The sequence below is a fragment of the Anomaloglossus baeobatrachus genome, chromosome 2 (genome assembly GCF_048569485.1).
Source record: "Anomaloglossus baeobatrachus isolate aAnoBae1 chromosome 2, aAnoBae1.hap1, whole genome shotgun sequence".
Lineage (NCBI taxonomy): Eukaryota > Metazoa > Chordata > Amphibia > Anura > Aromobatidae > Anomaloglossus > Anomaloglossus baeobatrachus.
In genome coordinates this window covers 40,184,439-40,206,500 of record NC_134354.1, presented here as the reverse complement: position 1 = coordinate 40,206,500, position 22,062 = coordinate 40,184,439, and positions in this window count along the sequence as shown.

Sequence of the window (22,062 nt, the reverse complement as noted above, 5' to 3'; positions counted from 1 at the left end):
TGGGCGTGGTACGGAGTGGTCCGGATCTTCTTGCAGCCGTACAACTGGCAGAATTCGTGAAACACCTCTGCTTCAAAAGCCGGGCCTTGGTCAGTCAGCACCTTCTCGGGGTACCCATGGGGTCGGCAGAAATAAGCCTGGAACGCTCGAGCAGCGGTTCGACCAGTTAGGTCCTTAACGGGGACTACCACCATAAATCTTGAGTAGTGGTCTACCATGGTCAATGCGTAGGTGTACCCACTTCGGCTAGGGGTGAGCTTGACATGGTCCAGGGCGACCAGCTCCAGCGGCTGATGGGTGACTATGGGATGTAACGGTGCCCTCTGGCTAGTCTCGTCCTTTCTCCTCAGTGTACAAGGACCGCACTCTCGGCACCAGGCTTCCACCGATTCACGCATCCCACTCCAATAGAACCGCTCCCTCAACAGCATCTCCAGCTTCTTCCACCCGAAGTGGCCAGCACCATCATGGTATGCCCGCAGGACAGTAGCGACATCAGCTTGAGGAACGATCAACTGGCATATCGTCTCATGGGTCTTCGGGTTGATCAGCTCACGGTACAGCCTCCCTTGGTGTAGGTAAAGCCGTTTTCGTTCTTTCCACAAGCGTTGGGCTTCGGCTGGAGCGGCAGGGTCTATTCCCATAGCACCTTGTTCCACCAGAGTCTTGACAAGGCGGACAGCCGGCGCTTGGTCCTGGGCGTCCTGCCACTCTTGACTGGGCCGCGGGTCCAGATCTACCCTCTGCTGGCATACTTGTACCCTCTCAGTAGGCGGCTGGTGAAACGCAGGCAACTCGATCTCCTCGAGGTCGTCATCCTCGCACCCCTCTTCTGACAAATGGGGCATCCGGGAGAGTGCATCAGCATTTATGTTGACACGACCAGCTCGGTACTTTATGGTGAAATCATAGTTGGCTAGCCGGGCTACCCACCTCTGCTCCAGCGCGCCCAACTTGGCCGTGTTCAGGTGAGTCAGCGGATTGTTGTCCGTAAACGCGGTGAAGGTTGCTGCCGCCAAGTAGTGGCGGAACCGCTCCGTGATAGCCCATACCAACGCCAATAGCTCGAGCTTGAAGGAGCTATAATTCTCGGGGTTCCTTTCGGTCGGCCGGAGTTTTCGGCTAGCGTAGGCAATCACCTTCTCCTTTCCATCCTGGACCTGGGATAGGACCGCTCCTAGCCCCACATTACTGGCGTCCGTGTGGAGGATGAACGGGCGCCCATAGTCAGGGTACGCCAGGACCTCTTCTCCGGTCAAGGCCGCCTTCAACTGGCAAAAGGACTCCTCATGTTTGTCCTCCCACGACAGTGGGGCTCCAATGGGTCTACCACCTTTGGTCTGTCCCACGAGGAGATCTTGCATGGGGGCAGCCATCTTCGTGTACCCCTTTATAAAGCGCCGATAGTACCCCACCAGACCCAGAAACTGCCTTACTTCCCTCACTGTAGTTGGTCTCGGCCAGCTCTGGATGGCAGTAATCTTCTCAGGGTCGGGGGTGACACCATCCGCACTCACCACATGCCCTAGATACTGAACCCTGGGTTTCAGCAGGTGGCATTTTGAGGGCTTCAACTTCATCCCGTACTTGGCAAGGGACGCGAACACCTCGGCCAGGTGCTCCAGATGGGCTTCATACGTCTGGGAATAAACAATCACATCATCCAAATACAGCAGGACGGTCTCGAAGTTTAAATGTCCCAGACAGCACTCCATCAACCGTTGGAAGGTCCCGGGGGCATTGCACAGCCCAAACGGCATGCTATTGAATTCGCAGAGCCCCATCGGGGTGGTGAAGGCGGTCTTCTCCCGGTCCTCGGGGGCCACGGCCACTTGCCAGTATCCGCTGGTGAGGTCAAGGGTCGAGAAGTAGTTTGCAGTTCTCAGTGCAGCCAAAGACTCTTCAATACGAGGTAAGGGATAGGCATCTTTATGGGTTATCTGGTTGATCTTCCGGTAGTCCACACACATCCGCATGGTACCATCCTTCTTCTTGACCAGTACCAACGGAGCGGCCCAGGGACTACAGCTGTCCCGAATAACCCCTGCCTCCTTCATATTCCTCAACATATCTTTGGCACACTGGTAATGTGCAGGGGGAATAGGTCTATACCTCTCCTTGATAGGGGGATGTTCACCTGTGGGAATGTGGTGTTGGACCCCCTTGATCCGCCCAAAGTCTAGGGGGTGCTTACTGAAAACCTGTTCGTACTCCTGCACCACCCTGTGTACCCCGGCCCTGTGATGTGTAGGGGTATCATCAGTGCCTACATGTAGCTGTTGGTGCCACTCCTTTGTGTCCCCCTGGGGTGGGGAAGTGCTGGGGGTAGGTGGGAGTGTGGATGGACTGGCTTCATGGATAGTGTGAGGGTCCAGGGTGAGCAGCTTGGCAATGGTGGCATACCGGGGGAGCCTGACTTCTTCCTCCCCACAGTTCAACACTCTCACGGGCACTCTCCCTTTCTTCACATCTACCACCCCTCGGGCGGCCACTACAGTGGGCCAGTGCTCGGAGGGCATGGGCTCCATCATCGCAGGGTAGTCACGCCCCTGAGGCCCTACTGCTGCCCTACACCAGATCATCATCTCACTCCTAGGGGGCACAGTCAATGGAGCAACATCCATCACTCTCACTCCACCAATCTCCCCTCCTGTTGAGCTTACATGCTGGCGGTACATCATGGCGCGGATCTCACGCTGCACAGCCCTCTGCCGGCTCCCCGCCGCTGTGGCGGCTAGCTGTTGCAATAGGTTCAACACATCAGCCATGCAGTGTTACATCACATTGGTTCCCAGCACTATTTTCGGGTTATGATCACTGGGTTCATTCAAGATCACAATCATACCCTGGTGTTGCAGTTCAGCTTGCCCCACTGTCATAGCCACTTGTTTATACCCCACCTGGGTCAATGGAAGTCCATTAGCGGCAATCAAATTTATACTATTGTCTGGAGGCGCCAGCTCGTCTGTGGCCCAATACTGCTGATACAACGTGTACGGTATGGTAGTTACCTGTGATCCAGTGTCCAAGAGAGCCATCACTGGTATGCCGTCCACAGCCACGGGGATGATAGGGCGGGCCCCGATATATCGGTCTCGCCAGTCCGGGGGGCCACGGTGTTCTACTCCTGAGGATTGGCCCGGGGCCCCAGGGGTTGCTCGTTTAACGGGCACTGTCGGTAATAATGGCCCGGCTTACGGCACTTGTAGCAGATTGGGGGTCTGCTCCGAGGGTTGTTAGCGCTTCTCCGCTGCATCCAGGGAACATCTTCAGGACTGTCAGCAAGCTGTATCTGCACTGGAGGCTGAGATCTGGTCAGAGGTTGTAGCGCAGCAAGGATCTTGGCAAGGTCTCCGTCCATGCGACGGACCTGGGCTGCCAGCTCTTCTACTGTGCTGCTCGGGGCTGCAGGCATTAAAGAGGTTGGTTTGGCTGAGGCCGCCACAACGGGAGCTGTCTCGACGGGCCACGGGGCGGGTTCCAGAACTTCAGCAGCTGGGGGCTGTAGTGCTTTGATAGCCCGCTCCTTTAACACAGCAAAGTCCACATCAGGGTGTTCCAGGGCCCACAGCCGGAGTTGTTTACGATCCTCAGGGGACCTCATCCCCTGCGCAAATTGCTCCACTAACATCTTGTTACTATCCGCCTCATTAATAGAGTTCACCCGCTTCAGCGTGCGGAGGGCGGTCTGCAGACGTAGAGCATAGTCCCGAATGCTATCCCCAGCTCATTGCCGGCACTGGTAAAACTGCATCCTCAGCTCAGCTTCAGTCCGGGTCTCGAAGGCAGTCTGTAGCTTCTCGAAGATGGTGGCTACAGAGAGCCGGTCCCCCTCGGCCCAGGTCTCCGCTTCCTGCTCCGCCGCACCGGTTAACTGGCCTAGCACTATCGCTGCACGTTGCTTATCAGTCAGGGGGTACAGCTCTAGCAACGGGTTAAGCTTTTTCCAGAAGGCCTGTAGGGCATCCGGTTTCCCGTCATACCGCGGTAGCCAGGCAGCTCCGGGCGCATAGGGCAAGGAAAACGGCATGACCTGAGCAAGCACGGGGGCCGCGGCACCTCCCGCCGGTACGGCCGGGACCTGGGCAGGCCCATTTCCATCCGCGGGTGCCGCTGCGGCTGCCACCGCCGCTCCTCCAGCGGCTCCGTCGGGCGCAGACATCTTGTTTCCGTCCCCCTTAGCTCTTTCCGGCCCCTCCTCTCTCGGGGCGGAGTTTTGGCCTTCGCGCCTCTACTGCTCGAGAAGACGCTCGAGCGGGAACTTTTCGTGCCAAAGATGGCGGCTTCTGAAATTTTCCTGCCGGATACCTCCGGCGGTAACAAGGCGCACCTCTACCTGACGGCAGAGCGGTAGGATCCTGTTCGTGACGCCAAGTTGTCGCGGGCGGGGAGTAGGGTGTCAGCACATCGCGCTCACCCCTTCTGCTTGGGTCCGGCAGCTGCTCAGTGGTGGCTCGAGCTGTGGGCCGGATCCCGGGGTTTCTCGAGCGACACTCCTCGCCCGTGAGTGAAAAGGGGGTGTTGTGGTTGGGTGATTGTTATAGTTCGTGACGCCACCCACGGTTGTGGTGATTTCACCACCGCTGCTCAATATGGGGATCCCGGGGATGGTGATGCGGAGCAGCCAGTTGTTGTGTTGCCCCTCCGTGGATAGGGGTTGGTGATCCCGGGGCCCGGTGATGGGGAAGTAGGTGTGGGGCCTGGTGGGCGCAGGGACGCGGGGGCAGCGCTTTGCCTTGCGGCACTGTGGTACTCACTCAGCCTGAGACACGGACACAGTTTGTACGGTAAACCAAACGGCTGGTAGGACGGCCCCACAGACGGCTGCACCTGCACTCCCGGTAGGTGACGGTGATGTCCCTCTTCCTTGCACCTATGTTTGACTTGTGGTAGCGGTGGATTCCCTCCGGTTACCCGCTCCCCGACTGCAATCTGGGCCGGAGGAGCTCTACACTTTGCCCGCAGGCGCTGGCCCTGAGAAACTGGTGCCGTGGCGGTGGCGGTGTCTCTCCAATACGGGTTGGGCTGTTGCCTTCAATCGGGACTTGGTTGTTGGGGGATCTGCGTCCCCGTCACTGACGGATTCGGCAAATTGGGCGACTCCTAGCCTTGCCGGGGTCCGAGAGGCCCCTGCCCTGGTGCTGACTGTCCTTCGGAACACTGCTCCAGACCTCCGGGCACACAGCCAACGGGGTCCTTCCAGGAACTTCCAAACGGTCCCCCTCCAGACAGTCACCGCCGTCGCTGACCTTGCTGATCTGGCCCTCCACAAAGCTGGACCCTTCAGGCTTTCTTTCTTTGCTGTCACTTTACTTGCTTTCTCCTTTTCCACTTCACTTTCACTTAGCTGTTTACTTTAGCCCTGTCTAGACTACTCCTCCACTCCTTCCACTTCCTCCTCCTGGACTCATCTGCCTGGTTTCTTCCTGCCTCCAGAGTTGTGATCTCCTCGGTGGGCGGAGCCAACCGCCTGGCCCACCCCCTGGTGTGCATCATCAGCCTCTGGAGGAAGGCAACAAGGATTTCTGGTTAGCTGTGATGTGCCTACCTGGAGTGTGGGGTGTGGTGGTGGTGTGACCCGTGTCCCCTGGCTTGTCCAGGGCGAAACAACAACACATTCATCTGATATAAAGTGCAGACAGTGGCTGCGGCCCCGGCACCTGCCGCGATAGTGAACAGGGGCACGGGCCTGGGGGCCGCACAAACTAGCCTGAGGGACCGCATGCAGCCCGCGGGCCGCCTGTTTGAGACCCTTGGTGTACCCAAAACCGGTGACGCCTGGTTGTACTATTTTCATTTAGGTAAGGTTCACCAAAATTGCGTGATAAAAGCCAATAATACAAGACACGTTCAGTTTGATTTAACCGCGACATCAAAACATTATCATCAGAGATATTGCTGTAATGAAGATGGGTCAAAAATAAATGATTTGCTGATGGACATGGAAATAGGCGCACACAGCATTTATGATTTCGGACATTAGTATTTATAGGTCAGTATTTATAGGTCATCCTATCAGAAATCAGCAGTTGGCAATCATTAACAATTTGATATATCTGTTGAAAAACGCAAAACATACGCAGGAAAAACGGAAAACATTCATAGAAACATCCACACGCTTAACACACGCTGACAAAACGCAGGGTAGCCGAGGAAAAACTCACTGACAATCGCAACACAATCGGATGCTATGCGATGAGAAAAAACGCACGCTCACATGTCACACGCAGCCCATACGAACGCCATACGCTGGACACTCGACTCACATTTCTAGGCCACTAACGCAGTGATTTTTTAATCGCAAGTGGACAAGAGCCCATTGTTTCAGTGTTCTGTTTAAAGCGCAGAGAGCATCATGAAGACCAAGGAACACAACAGGCAGGTCCATGATACTGTTGTGGAGAAGTTTAAAGCCGGATTTGGTCACAAAAAGATTTCCACAACTTTAAACATCCCAAGAAGCACTGTGCAAGCGATCATATTGTAATGGAAGGAGCATCATACCACTGCAAATCTACCAAGACCCGGCCGTCCATCCAAACGTTCACCTCAAACAAGGAGAAGACTGATCAGAGATGCAGCCAAGAGGCCCATGATCCCTCTGGATGAACTGCAGAGATCTACAGCTGAGGTGGGAGAGTCTGTCCATAGGACAACAATCAGTCGTACACGGCACAAATCTGGCCTTTATGGAAGAGTTGCAAGAAGAAAGCCATTTCTCAAAGATATCCATAAAAAGTGATGTTTAAAGTTTGCCACAAGCCACCTTTAAACACCAAACATGTGGAAGAAGGTGCAATGGTCAGATGAAACCAAAATCAAACTATTTGGGCACAATGCTAAGCGATATGTATGGTGTAAAAGCAACACAGCTCATCACCCTGGACACACCATCCCCACTGTCAAGCATGGTGGTGTCAGCATCATGATTTGGGCCTGCTTTTCTTCAGCAGGGTAAGGGAAGATGGTTAAAATTGATGAGAAGATGGATGGAGCAAAATACAGAACCATTCTTGAAGAAACCCTGTTGGAGTCTGCAAAAGACCTGAGACTGGGACGGAGATTTGTCTTCCAACAAGACAATGATCCCAAACATAAAGCAAAATCTACAATGGAATGGTTCACAAATAAACATATCCAGGTGTTAGAATGGCCAAGTCCCAGTCCAGACCTGAACCCAATCGAGAACCTGTGGAAAGAGCTGAAAACTGCTGTTCACAAACGCCTCCATCCAACCTCACTCAGCTCCAGCTGTTTACAAAGGAAGAATGGGCGAGAATTTCAGCCTCTCGATGTGCAAAACTGATAGACGCATTCCCCAAGAGACTGCAGCTGTAATCACAGCAAAAGGGGGCGCTACAAAGTATTAACTTAAAGGGGACGAACAGGGCTGCCACTAGGAATTTCAGGGCCCCATACTGGCAAAAGTTCGGGGCCCCCTTGAGGCTCCGCCCCAGCTCCACCTTCACTTCAGCTCCGCCTCCACTTCAGCTCCGCCTCCACCCCATGAATCCTCCACAGTCCCACTGCCACTCTTGGAAAACTTCACTTCTGCACTACAGCCTCAGCAATCACACATTAACCCTTCACATTGAACACCGGGTCACACACGCAGCCATCAGATTTTGTTTTGGCCATCAGATTTTTGTAAGCCTCCAAGACAAGATGGACTCTTTCGGCCGGACTCTACTCTACTCTAACTTTATTTTTTTTCTTTTTAAATCTAACTTCTTTGGTGTATATTTATTTTTGGTAGATCTATTTTTTTCTTTAAGGGAATGTGTCACATACCGTTTTTAAAGTAATTGAAACCAAATTGTGATAATTCTGACTTGTGGATTTAGACCTGACAACCCCTTCAAAGGGAATCTGTCACCAGGTTTTTAACACCTAATCTGAGCGCAGCATAACATAGGGGAAGAGATCCTGATTCCAGCAATTGTCACTTATTAGGCTGCTTAGTATAGTTTTCATAACATCACTGGTTAATCAGCAGGAGATTATCATTACAGGGCTACTTGTCATGCTGCAGGTAGTCCAGCATATTCATGAGCTCTGTATAACTGCTAGATCTGCAGCAGAGAAAACATTGATTTTATCACAATGAAAGCAAACAGCCCAGTAAGTGACACATCGCTGGAATCAGGATATCTGTCTCTACTTTATGCTGCTCTCAGATGGGGGAGCAAAAACCTGCTGATTCCCTTTAAGGCTCTTTCAGCAGATAGATAGATAGATAGATAGATAGATAGATAGAGGGATAGATAGAGGGATAGATAGATAGATAGATAGAATCATAGATAGATGGCTAGATAGAGGGATAGATAGAGGGATAGATAGAGGGATAGATAGAATCATAGATAGATGGCTAGATAGATAGATAAACAGATGGATATGTGGCGCCCCTGTGGCTTCAGTCACCACATGGTACTGCACCTCACTTAAGGTGCAGTACTTATCCTGGATCCAGAGGTGGTCGGTACCAGTTCCACAGCACAAACTCATATACACAACCAGGTTGCCCTCCACATTTGGGACCAGGCTAAGGTCGGGTGTTAAGCTACTCACCAAACATGGGGGGGCGACCACCCACTAGTGACAGGGAACCAGGGGAGGAATAGCCACCGGGGGGAGTTAGGAGCTTACACAACAGTTAGTGTTCTCCAGCAGGAGAGAACAGGAGCGGGACCGGTGCGGTTCAGGGTGCAGAGCATTAGGGTGGAATAGACTTCACCTTGTCTCACCAGAATCTGCAGGACAGGGGGATTGCAAGTCCCTCTGACCACCACGAGATCCTGGAGCACAGTGACACATAGGGTCTGGAGTCGTGATTACAGTGAAGCCCCACAGCGGCCCCGCGTCACCTACACACGGGACAGGAGCTGACACTACACAAACCGGGATCCCCAAGCAGCATCAGGCCATGGGGATCCATCTGTAAAGGCGCAAGAAGGAAGGGCCCATCGACCACCATACCGGTTTTAACCTCCAACGGATCCGGGATCAACTGGGGCCCATCACGGCTGGAACCACAGGGCCGATCTCTCCAATCAGAGCTGGGGGCGGATGAAACTGAGGTCACCCAGCTCCAGCCAATGATCGGTGCTACAGCTGCTCTGATCAGGGCTGGATTTTCATGTTTCAGCCATTTTCAATGGTTGGCACATTACAGTGGCTGTGATTGGCTGATGAACGCCGCTCAGCCAATCACAGCCTCCTTGGGTCCGGGAGGGGTTTGTCAGCGTGTCCGGGCCCCGCCTCCTGCCTGCTGCTCACCGGCCCGCTACAGGAGTTCCACTAGTAATGCCCTGATGGCGGCCCTGAATGCGGGGCCCTATTTGTGACTACCTGGCCCGGCCAAGGCGTCACATAAATCCTATGGAGCATCTGTGGGACCTCCTCACACAGAAGGTGGAGGTGCGCAAGGTCTGTAACATCCACCAGCTCCATGATGCCATCATGGAGTATGGAAGAGGATTCAGCGGCTCCTGTGAAGCTCTAGTGACCTCTAGGCCAAAGAGAGTTAGGGCAGTCCACGAAAATGTCGCGGGCGGGGAGGAGGGTGTCAGCACACCGCGCTCACCCCTTCTGCTCGGGTCCGGCAGCTGCTCAGTGGTGGCTCGAGCGGTGGGCCGGATCCCGGGGTTTCTCGAGCGACACTCCTCGCCCGTGAGTGAAAGGGGGTGTTTGTTGGGTGTGGGGATTGTTATAGTTCATGACGCCACCCACGGTTGTGGTGATTTCACCACCGCTGCTCAGTAGGGGGGTCCCGGGGATGGTGATGCGGAGCAGCTAGGTGTTGTGTTGCCCCTCCGTGGGTAGGGGTTGGTGATCCCGGGGCCCGGTGATGAGATGTGAAGTGTAGGGCCTGGAGGGCGCAGGGACGCGGGGGCAGCGCTGTGCCTTGCGGCACTATGGTACTCACTCAGCCTGACACACGGACACAGTTTGTACGGTAAACCAACGGCTGGTAGGACGGTCCCACAGACGGCTGCACCTGCACTCCCGGTAGGTGACGGTGATGTCCCTCTTCCTTGCACCTGTGTTGACTGATGGTAGCGGTGGATTCCCTCCGGTTACCCGCTCCCCGGCTGCAATCTGGGCCGGAGGAGCTCTACACTTTGCCCGCAGGCGCTGGCCCTGAGAAACTGGTGCCGTGGCGGTGGCGGTGTCTCTCCAATACGGGTTGGGCTGTTGCCTTCAATCGGGACTTGGTTGTTGGGGGATCTGCGTCCCCGTCACTGACGGATTTGGCAAATCTGGCGACTCCTAGCCTTGCCGGGGTCCGAGAGGCCCCTGCCCTGGTGCTGACTGTCCTTCGGAACACTGCTCCAGACCACCGGGCACACAGCCAACGGGGTCCTTCCAGGAACTTCCAAACAGTCCCCCTCCAGACAGTCACCGCCGTTGCTGACCTTGCTGTTCTGGCCCTCACAAAGCTGGACCCTTCAGGCTGTCTTTCTCTTCTGTCACTTCACTTGCTTTTCCTCCTTTTCCACTTCTCTACTTTCACTTTCTTAACTCCTCTACTTAGCTCCTCACACTTGCCCTGCCTGGGCTTATCTGCCTGGTTACTCCCTGCCTCCAGAGCTGTGAGCTCCTTGGTGGGCGGAGCCAACCGCCTGGCCCACCCCCTGGTGTGCATCATCAAACTCCTGGAGGAAGGCAACAAGGATTTGTGGTTAGCTGTGATGTGCCTACCTGGAGTGTGGGGTGTGGTGGTGTTGTGACCTGTGTCCCCTGGCTTGCCCAGGGCGACACATTCCCCCTTAGCAAAATGCAGACCGTCCGCGGGCTGCCGTCCTACACCGGTTTTATTTTTCTGTAAAAAGGGGATAACAGGGTTAAGCAAAACATAAATATATTTTTAATCAAAACTCTTCCCAAGACGGGAGGCACATTTACTTTTAACGTTGCAACGGTGTACGGTCACGGTTTCCGCTCTCTCCCACCCAAGCAACCTGGCCCTGATGCTGCCCCTAAAACCCAGGCAGCACCCCTTGACCCACAGTCCAGCACAAGTTACCCGAGCGGGATCTGTCCTTCCCCTCCAGAGGGTGGCCACCGGTTCCTTTGGTGGCTGGGCCCTGGCCTGCTCTGCTCAGGGCCCTCCCTCCAACCTGCCTCTCCGGAGGCGGCATTGCGGAAACGGTAACGGTACCCAACATATTTACAAGCCACTTAACGTTTGTGGTGCCCTGCAAGTTCACGGGCTTGTCCATGGATAGTTCCCATGCAAAACTTAAACTTTAAGCGGTCCCCACGGGGACAACGGTGCCGGCTCCAGCCGGTTGCAAATCAACAAACAAATCAGGTGAAGTACTCGGTATCATTTCACTTATCATTCTTTCAACAACTTTTCAAAACTTTTTCAAACAAACAACTTCAGTGATGGTCCCAACGGGGACGGTGCAACGGGCATCCGCTGCCCTACTCCGGTCCTTTTGCTGCTTCATCCGAGGGAGGGGATGCAGAGCTCACCTTGCTCTCCGGGCTGCCCTTCAACTTTACATCCAGGGCAAACCACCCCCTCTCTCCGCAGTGCCGGGTGTAACGCACCATGTCCCCCGGTATAAGATTGCGGCCAGGATGCTCCTCGGGCAGATGGGCGTTCACGTCCCGCCGGGCCACAAACACCTCGGCCTCCAGGCCCGGTTCGTATATGAATCCGTAGCCCCGGCGGATATCAAATCGCCTCACCTGCCCCTCGTAGAACGGGCCCCGGACACGGAAGGTCGCTTGCCGCAGGTTTTCTTTTTCCCGAATGGCTCGGGCCACCAGCTCGGCTTTCCTTCTCTCCCTCTCCGCGATCTCCAGGCCCAGCTTTGTCGGCTCCCTGTCCCAGTATGGCGCTGCTGCCAGCTCCGGCGCACGGGTTGAGCCCCGCGGGACATCCAGCACGTTACCCACTGTCAGGAAGGTGGGTAGCGTATCCCGCGGTGTCATGGCCTTGGGCGCTGCCTTGCAGCAACAACCCGGCGCCACCTCAGCCGAGGTGTGGGGGATGGGCACAGGGGCTTTCCGCAGTTGGGCCTTCGGCTCGGAGCGGGTCATCGGCTCCGGCTCGGGAAGCTGCTCGGGGACTGTCTCTGGCACAATCTTCGGGGCCTTCCAAGGTAATGCCTCCGGTTTGTTACGGGCTCCGGCTACAGGTCGGTCCGCTGGGGCGGACGGGCTGGGTATCGCTACCGGTTGCGGTGGTAGCGGGCCTAGTGGCGGGGTCACGGCCTCCGAGACGGGTGGCGAGGGAGGCAACGGGGGGAGAGGGCTTGGACCGGGCCCCACAGCCGCGATGACCGGCCCTGCAAGGGCATCGGGACGTGGGTCACTTACCCTCCCTTTCTCCGCCTCCTCCTCGCGTCTCCGCACGGTGGCTACAACGTCCGCCATGTCGGCCTCCCACTCCTCCACGAGGAGCTGCATCTTCACCTGCAGCCGTTGGGAGAGCTGCGCGGTCCGGATCTCCACCCACGCCGCGGTTCCAGGCGCGGGGGGTACGGTGTCGCGGGACGGCATCCACATGGTGGCTTTTCTGTTTGCTTCCAGGAACGGTATTCTCGCAAGGTCCTGGCGTCCCTGCTTTTATAGCCGCAGCTACATGCGTTCAGCCGCCATCGCGTCCCCCTTAGCTCTTTCCGGCCCCTCCTCTCTCGGGGCGGGGTTTTGGCCTTCGCGCCTCTACTGCTCGAGAAGACGCTCGAGCGGGAACTTTTCGCGCCAAAGATGGCGGCTTCTGAAATTTTTCTGCCGGATGCCTCCGGCGGTAACAAGGCGCACCTCTACCTGACGGCAGAGCGGTAAGATCCTGTTCGTGACGCAAAGTTGTCGCGGGCGGGGAGGAGGGTGTCAGCACACCGCGCTCACCCCTTCTGCTCGGGTCCGGCAGCTGCTCAGTGGTGGCTCGAGCGGTGGGCCGGATCCCGGGGTTTCTCGAGCGACACTCCTCGCCCGTGAGTGAAAGGGGGTGTTTGTTGGGTGTGGGGATTGTTATAGTTCGTGACGCCACCCACGGTTGTGGTGATTTCACCACCGCTGCTCAGTAGGGGGGTCCCGGGGATGGTGATGCGGAGCAGCTAGGTGTTGTGTTGCCCCTCCGTGGGTAGGGGTTGGTGATCCCAGGGCCCGGTGATGAGATGTGAAGTGTAGGGCCTGGAGGGCGCAGAGACGCGGGGGCAGCGCTGTGCCTTGCGGCACTATGGTACTCACTCAGCCTGACACACGGACACAGTTTGTACGGTAAACCAACGGCTGGTAGGACGGTCCCACAGACGGCTGCACCTGCACTCCCAGTAGGTGACGGTGATGTCCCTCTTCCTTGCACCTGTGTTGACTGATGGTAGCGGTGGATTCCCTCCGGTTACCCGCTCCCCGGCTGCAATCTGGGCCGGAGGAGCTCTACACTTTGCCCGCAGGCGCTGGCCCTGAGAAACTGGTGCCGTGGCGGTGGCGGTGTCTCTCCAATACGGGTTGGGCTGTTGCTTTCAATCGGGACTTGGTTGTTGGGGGATCTGCGTCCCCGTCACTGACAGATTTGGCAAATCTGGCGACTCCTAGCCTTGCCGGGGTCCGAGAGGCCCCTGCCCTGGTGCTGACTGTCCTTCGGAACACTGCTCCAGACCACCGGGCACACAGCCAACGGGGTCCTTCCAGGAACTTCCAAACGGTCCCCCTCCAGACAGTCACCGCCGTTGCTGACCTTGCTGTTCTGGCCCTCACAAAGCTGGACCCTTCAGGCTGTCTTTCTCTTCTGTCACTTCACTTGCTTTTCCTCCTTTTCCACTTCTCTACTTTCACTTTCTTAACTCCTCTACTTAGCTCCTCACACTTGCCCTGCCTGGGCTTATCTGCCTGGTTACTCCCTGCCTCCAGAGCTGTGAGCTCCTTGGTGGGCGGAGCCAACCGCCTGGCCCACCCCCTGGTGTGCATCATCAAACTCCTGGAGGAAGGCAACAAGGATTTGTGGTTAGCTGTGATGTGCCTACCTGGAGTGTGGGGTGTGGTGGTGTTGTGACCTGTGTCCCCTGGCTTGCCCAGGGCGACACAAAAATAGTGGTGGCCACACAAAATATTGACACCTTGGGCACAATTTCTCCATTTTCACTTAGGGGTGTACACACTTTTGTTGCTAGCGGTTTAGACATTAATGGCTGTGTGTTGAGTTATTTCGAGGAGCCACCAAATTTACCCTGTTATAAAAGCTGCACACAGACTACTTTAGTTCCAGTGTCCCGTTCACACTTGTAGTGATTGGCAGCATCGTCACTGTGCTCCAGCTTTGTATTTCACTCATTATGGAGCTTTGCTCCTTCTGGCATTTAATGAGTTACAGGTGCATCCATAGTCTGGGGGGTATGGACCCGTGAAAGCACCCCTAGAGGTGCGAAATGGTACCGTCGTCCTCGTGCTCCCCTCCCTCCATTCCCTCATGTCTGTCTCACCTGTCAGCATTGGAAAATAAAATAATCTTGAGATACCGCAGAGTGCTGCCCTTCTATTTTTCAAAGAAAAAATCTGTACCACAGCAAAATTCATTAAAAAGTATCTTTATTGTGACAATTTATTAAAAATAATTAACTAGACACATAGTGGTCAGCAGGTGGCGCCAACACCTACAGAGAAAAAGCTGCAACATAAAGTGATAGGTAGTGTAGGTGGAGGCACCCATAACAATCGCCCGGAAGAAGGTGTACACCGAAACGTGCGTGTAGGGATTGTGCTGGGTGCCTCCACCTACACGAGATATATGCTGCCATGCTATGTGTGTTTTTTTAATATCCTACATTTGTAGGGTTTTCATGTTGCTACTCTCTGATGGTGATGGTAGTCTTGTACTGGTGATACTGATACATTGGTGTGTTATACCCTTTATATGCTGTCACCACCGGAGAGTTAGGTTAATGAAAATCACCGTACTGTATATCACTTTATGTTGCAGCTTTTTCTCTGTAGATGTTGGCGCCACCTGCTGGCCACTATTTGTCTAGTTAATAATTTTTAATAAATTGTCATAATAAAGATACTTTTTAATGAATTTTACTGTGGTACAGATTTTTTGTTTGCTCTTATACTCCACTTTCTGTATAAAGCAATTTTTTTCCAGGAGTTTAAGTACATATAATATAGTATAGTACATATAGTTTATTTTCTTTTCCATTTGAGATGTACTTTTTGTTCGCTCATATAAACTTAGCATTGGCGATGATGCACGGAAAGATTATTATTTATGAATTAATAAAACATGTGCACAATCTACTTACTATTATTATCATGTTACTTACTTCATGTGTCTTGTTGATTGACAAGGAAACCTATCATTTGATTCCTGGTGCCCGGATCATGGATGGATGGATGGATGGAGGGATGGATGGAGGGATGGATGGATGGATGGAGGGATGGATGGAGGGATGGATGGAGGGATGGATGGAGGGATGGATGGAGGGATGGATGGATAGATGGATGGATGGAGGGATGGATGGATGGATAGATAGATGGATGGATGGATGGAGGGAGGGAGGGAGGGATGGATGGATGGATGGAGGGATGGATGGAGGGATGGATGGAGGGATGGATGGATGGATGGAGGGATGGATGGAGGGATGGATGGATGGAGGGATGGATGGAGGGATAGATGATAGATAGATAGATGGATGGATAGAGGAATGGATGGAGGGATAGATAGCTGGATGGATACATGGATGATTGGAAAGATTGATGGATAGATGAATGATGGATGGATGGATAGGTGGATGGATGGATGGAGGGATGGATGGATGGATGGAGGGATAGATGATAGATGGATGGAGGGATGGATGGAGGGATGGATGGATGGAGGGATGGATGGAGGGATGGATGGATAGATGGATGGATGGAGGGATGGATGGAGGGATGGATGGATGGATGGAGGGATGGATGGAGGGATGGATGGAGGGATGGATGGAGGGATAGATGATAGATAGATAGATGGATGGATAGAGGAATGGATGGAGGGATAGATAGCTGGATGGATACATGGATGATTGGAAAGATTGATGGATAGATGAATGATGGATGGATGGATAGGTGGATGGATAGGTGGAGGGATGGATGGAGGGATGGATGGATGGAGGGATGGAGGGATAGATGATAGATGGATGGAGGGATGGATGGAGGGATGGATGGATGGAGGGATGGATGGAGGGATGGATGGAGGGATGGATGGATAGATGGATGGATGGAGGGATGGATGGAGGGATAGATGGATGGATGGAGGGATGGATGGAGGGATGGATGGAGGGATGGATGGAGGGATGGAGGGATAGATGATAGATAGATAGATAGATGGATGGATAGAGGAATGGATGGAGGGATAGATAGCTGGATGGATACATGGATGATTGGAAAGATTGATGGATAGATGAATGATGGATGGATGGATAGGTGGATGATGTATAGATAGATGAATGGGTATATAGATATATACATACATCGTTTGATCTGAGCAGTGGGTTCTGGGAATAACGCTGCACACCACAATCTTATTTTGGAAGTTTATTTGAGAAATGAATGATAGTAAACACTGATGTATGTCCGCTGTGTGCGGACCCCGTCCTTCTTCCAGCACAGGGGGCGATGCAGCAGGAGGGGGCCGCACACGTCCATGCCTCAGAAGCCGGATACAAAAGTGAACAACAAAACAAGAGTATATAAAAAAACAACAATTCAAAGCAGAGAAATCTCACTTCAGTGTTTCTTTAAGACAAGGCGAAGAGTTTTCTAAAACTTTGTAAAGCGGTTTAATGAAAAGCCTGGAGGGGTCTCATGCCGGAAGCACTGGAAATCTATGTACACGTCTATAAATACAATTATTAATTATACAGCAAAGAGAAGATCATTTATCCATGAGCGACCCGGGAAATTGTACAAGATGCAGATCACGCTCTCACTGTCCCAATGGACCAGACGTGGCCTTAATGCATGGAAAGGGTTAAAGGTGTTGCCCATAAGCCCAGAGGTGGTGGTGTCTCCAGAAATGGGGAATAATATGGCTTAAGAGAAGGAACCAATCACCTACACATATAGGAGGCATTCATTTAGTGGGATGATCTAGAATCTGCAATACCAGGGACAACCTGAAGACAACAGTGGCGCTGTCTCTTGGAAATAAGCAGGTGTGACATCACAGGGACGGAGTCATTACCTGATCCCACAAAATAGCTGTCAGCTTGTGTGAATGGCAATGCAAAATACCGCAAGTGACTGGTGAAATCTAATTGGTTGACAAAAGATGATTTTTTATAAAGTTTTTTTTATATATATTTGACCCCTGATATAAAAGAAATATGACTATTCAGGACAGTGTGAGAGCCATGTAATGAGTGTATAAAATAATGCTGCCATCTAGTGGTCACTAGAGTGTTCGACAAGTTACAAATCAGCAAAACATGCATTATGAAATATGCAGCTCTGCTGCCACCTAGTGGCCAACTATATGTATAACACGTTTTAGATTTTGTACAAAGGAGCTCTACTGCCACCTGGTGACCACCAATGTGTATGACAATATTAAGGTGCAATCCAGCAATAGGATTTGGCATTGCTCATGTCACAATTTTAATTATTTATGCCATATTTATGCTTCACTGTAACCTTTATAGAGCGAAGTGCAACTGCATCAGAATAGTACAAACAAGCCAACAAAAATATATTTATATCTATTTATATCCATACTGTAAAAAAAAGCAAAAGGAAAGGAAACGTTTAAATAAGCCCGATGTGTGCTGCCCGCAGCCTCAATTTTTATTATTTTTTTATTATTATTTTCACTTTTTTTTTTTATATCAAACACTGATCTGAAGTCCTGACTTCAAATACTTTCAGAGTTGCCCTGCAATAAGAATAATTAAATATTATTTTTTTTTTTAATTATTATTTTATATATAATCCTCCATCTTTTCTTATAGCCAGTGCCACTGAAACCTTTATAAAATGGAGAAATAATGAATGCAGCAAAGCTGTGGATTAAATGATAAGACGTGATCTGGATGACGGATCGATCGGGTCGAGATTGTGGGGTCGAATGTGGATTTATCGTGTTTGTTCATAAGGAATACAGACTAGACCAATCTCTAATTAATCCTTCATTTTGCCATTATTTGGCTCATTCACCTATGTCCCATCATGCTATGGACGTTTCCCCATTGAAAATGTTAACATTTCTTTAATCTGGCAATCTGATAATCTGGAATTTGCGAACCACAACAAGAGCGATGAGCAGAGACACCAATATTATATATACACTCCTCAATATTGACATTGCAGCACCAAGAAGGAAAAGTCCGAGAGTTATGGAAAACCCAGGATGGATACACGAGGTACTCATCTGCAAATGATGAATAAATGGAAACAAAATTTTCAAAAACATCCGGATTTATTTAGTCCGCGCAGAAATCCCGCCACTTACAGCCTAATATTAGGTTATTAATGGTCATTCTTGGAATGTTCTACTGCTCTGAACATTCCAAAGAAGCTCCCGGCAGCGGATCTTAATTATCTGTCCATAATATACTTATTATAGTGTATATATATATATACATATTTGTGTGTATATATATATATATATATATATAATATATCTATAATTATATATAGATAGAATAAAAAAAAATATATGTGTATATATATATATATAAAAATATACATATATATATACACAAATATATATTTGTGTATGTATATATATATATATATATATTTCATTCTTTTATATATATATATATATATATATATATATATATATATAATATATGTATAATTATATATAGATAAAATAAAATATATATATATACATATATATATATATATATATATATATATATAAATCCCCAAATAAATAAAAAAAAAATATATATATATACATGCACAAATATATATATAAATATATATATATATATTATATATATATATATATATTATATATATATATATATATAATATTTATTTATTTGTCGATATATATATTTCTATTTATTTCTCTATCTTGATTATGGGCAAATAATCAAGATCCGCTGCTGGCAGCTTCTTTTGATGTCCAAGCTGTAATCGATGGGAGAAAGATCTGGAGATGCTGGAGCCATGGTAGTACGTTTAGACCACGCAGGCTGCTCGGGAACTGTCGTGTTGTTGTCTATCCATGACTTTTCCTTTTTGGTGATGCGATTTCAACGTTGACAAGTTAATATACATACAAATAGATACATACACATATATAGTGTGACTTAAGAGAATCTCTCTGGAGGGCCAAGCTTTACAAGGACGGGTTATTGATGTTAAAGGGAACCTGTCACCAGATTTGGGGCCTATAAGCTGCGGCCACCACCAGTGAGCCCTTATATGTAGCATTCTAACATGCTGTATATAAGAACCCGGGCCGCGCTGTATAATGTAAAAAACATTTTTATAGCACTCACCTAGGGACTATCCGGTCCGATGGGTGTCGCTGCTCTCCGTTCCGGCGCCTTCTCTCTGCTGCAATCTCCGTCCTCCTTCTATCCAGCCCAGTGTGGATGATGCTCCTACGTCATCCACACAAGCCAGCATTGTGGTCCTGCGCAGGCGCACTTTGATCTGCTTTGCTGAGGGCAAGTCAAAGCACTGTAATGCGCAGGTGCAAGGAAAGGTTAAAGACCGCCTGTACATGCACACTACAATACTGTGATTTGCCCTCAGCAGGGCAGATCAAAGTATGCCTGCGCAGGATCTCAATGCCGCCTGTGTGGATGACGTAGGACCAATCATGCCCACGGGCCTAAGAGGAAGGAAGACAGCGATCGCCATACAGAGGAGGCGCCGGACCTGAGAGCAGTGACACCCATCGGACTGGACCGCCTCCTAGGTGAGTATTATAGAAGTGTTTTTTACGTTCAATGGAGTGGACTGGGCTCTTATATACAGTATTCTAGAATGCTGTATATAACATAACTGAGGCCGCAGCTTATAGGGGCCAAATCTGGTGACAGGTTCCCTTTAATAAGTACTGTGCACTGCCTCATACCTCCTGTGGTGTTCCTGCAAAAAAACCGAACACCTACTGCCAGGCTCCCCCACAGTTGATCACTGTCTCAGCACCAAAACACCCTGTTATTATCTTGTCATCATAGGAACTATTTAACAAAATGAGATTGTCTAAAGCTGAAAAAGCCTTTAAAGAGTCACTTGTAACAATCCCTGAACTTTCCCGATTCTGCTGCTCTTTTCCGTTTTTAGCTACGTCCCTCCATGGCACAGATATTCACATTTGTAGCTTGTGGAGCGAAATATGTGAAATCTCTGCTTTGAAGTCCAACTGGGCCTGCAAAGTGAGTATTCCTTATTATGAGTATCTGATAATCCAGAATATTTGCTCATTCCAGATTAAAGGAAATTCAATGAGACTGTGTAGTCCTAAGGAAAAATGGACGCCACTGAGACATGTTGTATCCTGATTCTATATGTAATAACACTACCTAGAGAAATGTCACCCTGTTTACTAGCCATTTCTAAAAGGTAACCTGCCACATTGAACATGTCAATTCTGAAGACATCATCGATATAGCGGCGACAGCTGAGTGGAAAATATTTAGTATCAATTATATTCTATTTGTTTATAGCTCTCCTCTTTTTTATGTTTAGGAGTCCAGTGGGAGGCCCTATTTGGATTTAGGAGTCTGGTGGGCGTTTCTATTTGGTTTTAGGAGTCCGGTGGGCGGTTCTATTTGGGTTTAGGAGTCCAGTGGGCGGCCCTAATTGGTTTTAGGAGTCCGGTGGGTGGTTTTATTTGGTGTTAGGAGTCCAGTGGGTGGTCCTATTTGGTTTTAGGAGTTTGGTGGGCGATCGTTATTGGTTTTAGAGTTCCGTGACGGTTTTAGAAGTCCGGTGGGTGGTTCTTTTTGGGTTTAGGAGTCCAAAGGGCGATTATATTTGGTTTTAGGAGTCCGGTCGGTGGTCCGAATTGGATTTAAGAGTCCGGTGGGCATTCCATTTTTGCTTTAGGAGTCCAGTGGCTGTCTTATTTGGTTTTAGTAGTTCGGTGGGCGGTTCTAATTGGTTTTAGGAGTCCAGTGGGTGGTTCTAATTGGTTTTAGGAATCCATTGAGCGGCCCTATTTGGGTTTAGGAGTCCAGTGGGCGGGTCTATTTGGTTTAGGAGTTCGGTGCCTGTCCTATTTGGTTTTAGGAGTCCATTAAGCAATCCTATTTTGGTTTAGGAGTCCAGTGGCGGCCCTATTTGGTTTTAGGAGTCCTATTTCATTATTGACAGTCTTAGTGGAATCTTTAGGGATCTTCAGGGATAAAAATGTATAAAATACAAGGTATAATGCATATGATCCCACTAATCTATATATCAATCTGTTCATCGCCTCCAGCTCTATAACCTGATGCTGGCCTATCAGATAACACGTCAAACATGATGGGATCCCTTCACCTTAAAAAGTACCTCCTCCTTAAAGACATCCGCTATTACTTTGTACCTTTTTTCCCAGTTCGTATGTCCTTTCTGCTCTCATTAAATTGCAGACGTTTCATTTCTTATCTGGTGACAACTATATGTTTTTATATTGAATGAGCAGTTGTCAGAGTTCTTCACTGATTTACAACCTTACTGGGGAAACACCAGGGATTAGCTGGATTGGGGATGTGCCTGCTAGGTCTATACCTGTGCGGTCAGCACATAGGACGCTACACACTTGGCTACAGTCAACGACTAATGAGTAGTCTGCACTTTCCATACACCTCATTTTACCAATTAGTGACCATATTTACTTAAGATTCGTTCATTACCATCCATTAAATGTGAAATCCAGAATCGGCCATTTAGAATCTTCCCTACAAAAATGTAAACACTTCATTTAAAGGTCATGAACTCTCTACCAGGATTTGGGGGGTCCAGGTCCCGTCATGGTTAAGACTTTTGGGTTTGGACTTCACCATCACTGCACAGAAATGTACAGTAAGTAATGGAAAAGGACACCTTAAAGGGAAGATGTCATCAAAAAAATCACCTATCTCTTTAAATCAGATTATTGGGTTAAATGTTTTTTTTTACATT